The 2,324-nt window shown below is 40.3% G+C and overlaps 1 pseudogene; it reads right to left on the reverse strand.

The window, feature by feature from the left end:
* The window catches only part of LOC102813714, a 27,619-nt pseudogene that overhangs the window by 2,693 nt on the left and 22,602 nt on the right, over positions 1 to 2,324 (reverse strand).

Raw genomic sequence — 2,324 nt, forward strand, 5'->3', positions numbered from 1 at the left:
GGACATATTGTCAGGAGGGACCAGTCGCTGGAGAAGGATATCATGTTTGGTAAGGTCAGAGAAAAAGGGGAAGACCCCCAACGGGATGGATTGTTCAAGTGACAACATCGATGGACTCAAGCGCGGCAACAGTAGTGAAGTTAGTCCAGGATCGGGCAGTGTTTCATTCTGTTTTGCATAAGGTCGCTTTGGGTCGGTACTGACTCAATGGCACCTAACAACAACAACAATAAATGCGGGGTGTTCACACTTTAATAGATTAGTGAAAGAGACAAGGAGCCCAAATGGATTTAGACTATTTATTACTCCAAACACAGCAGATAGCATGATTTTCATGATCTCATAGTTTTCTCTTGCCGCTCAAAGTCCCACGCAGAGAGTACAGAGCAGCCAAAGTAGATATTGTTTGCACAATAGATCTATGGTACAACTGAGGGACACTGAGCTCATTATTAGATGACTCATAGGGTTCCTAGAGATAACAGAATGAAACACTGCCAGGTCCTGAGCCATCCTCACATTTTTTGTTATGTTTGAGTCCATTGTTTTTGCCATGGTGTCAATTGGGTATCTGCCTCTTTTCACTGATCCTCCATTTTACCTAGCATGATGTCCTTCTTCAGGAACTGGTTCCGCCTGATAGCATGTTCAAAATGTGAGTGAGAGTCTCATCATCCTGGCTTCTAAGGAGCATTCTGGCTGCACTTTGTTCAAGACAAATTTGCTTGTTCTTCTGGCAGTCCTTGGTACTTCTAATTCTTCTCCTAACACTGAGTTTAGCAAACCTCTAATTTTGTAATCTGGAAAACCTAATCAGTCTTTGTCCAGTAAGAAGGCATTATTATCCTGGCTACTTTCTAACTACTGTTTTAATATTCTTAGTATAAGTTTTCACACAACTGTCTTTATCAAAAGTTCAGTTTCTAATAAAAGTTATTTTCAATCTTTATCTGTTCCTGGGAAGGGTTAAGCCTGGAGTCAAACAGCTGCCTTTATCAGAGTTTTCAATTTTTCTTTTAACACCAAGGACCTAAACTGTGCTACCTTGTTGGTAAAAGACACTGAGCAGTGGTCAGAGAGTACTTAGCTCTACTGTGACCAAACTTTAACCAGCAACTCATTTGTTCTAGGGTGGTCTGCATTTGATGATGCATTATTTACAGATGAACGAATTCAAGCAGACTCAAAACGTTTTGCCTCTCTATTTGATTTAAGGGTTTGGTGATATCATAGGTAAGTTTAAAGGGGGCTCTATTTGCATTAGCACAGAGAGATGCATATTGTGAAATATCTGCAGTGTCACTCATGGATATATATATAGTTTATTTGACAGATAGATTTGCTTCTTCTGAGCACACACATGTCTCCTCCTCTACTTTTGACTTGCTTATTTTAAAGTAAATTGTAGGCTTCATGACAGTGTAACTCTAAAATACGGTATGCCACTCTAGAAAAAAGAAGAGCATTGTTCCAACACAGGCAAAATAATGTTAATCATAGTTAACAAAATGAATAGTAATTATTGAGCAGACTAATCAGTTTTCAAATTGCTCCATTTGTTTCCAGTTCAAACCAGGATATAATCAGCGACTAGAAAGTTCATTGGGTTATTATAAATCTTGTGTTCTTTTTTTTTTTATCTAAATGTGTATCTTTTTTCATTACCCTGACATTTTGAACCAAAGAAAGTATTTTTCTGTAGATTGTCCTCACTTTCAGGATTTAGCTGATTTTCTTGTTTGGATTTTTCCTTGGCTTTATCCTCAGTCTCTCCTTCCTATATTTCCTGTACACTGCATATTACTTCTAATGGTGCCATCAGATTGAGGTGACACATTTTTGGCAGGAACACTTCAGAGATGATGATGGGGACAAACATTATTTCATGGTAGGAGAAGCATAATTTCTGACTCTCACTGCTATGTGATGCCAGGATTGACTACTAAATTGTTGTTGTTGTCTGGTGCCATTGAGTCAGAACCGACTCATAGCGACCCCATGCACAGCAGAATGAAACAATGTCCGGTCCTGGGCCAACCTCACTCCGCTGCCACACTTGAGTCCATCAATGATGCCACCTGGCTGATCCATCTCATTGAGGGTCTTCCTCTTTTTCTCTGACCCTCCACACTACCCAGCATGACATCCTTCTCCAACGATTGTTTCCTCCAGACAATATGGCCAAAGTAGGAGAGATGAAGCTTAGCCATCCTGGCCTCCAAGGAGCACTGTGGCTGCACTTCTTCCAAAACAGATCTATTGGTTCTTTTGGCAGTCCATGGCACTTTCAGTATTCTCCTCCAACACCACAACTCAAAGGCATC

The sequence above is a fragment of the Chrysochloris asiatica genome, unplaced genomic scaffold (genome assembly GCF_000296735.1).
Source record: "Chrysochloris asiatica unplaced genomic scaffold, ChrAsi1.0 scaffold00126, whole genome shotgun sequence".
Classification (NCBI taxonomy): Eukaryota; Metazoa; Chordata; class Mammalia; order Afrosoricida; family Chrysochloridae; genus Chrysochloris; species Chrysochloris asiatica.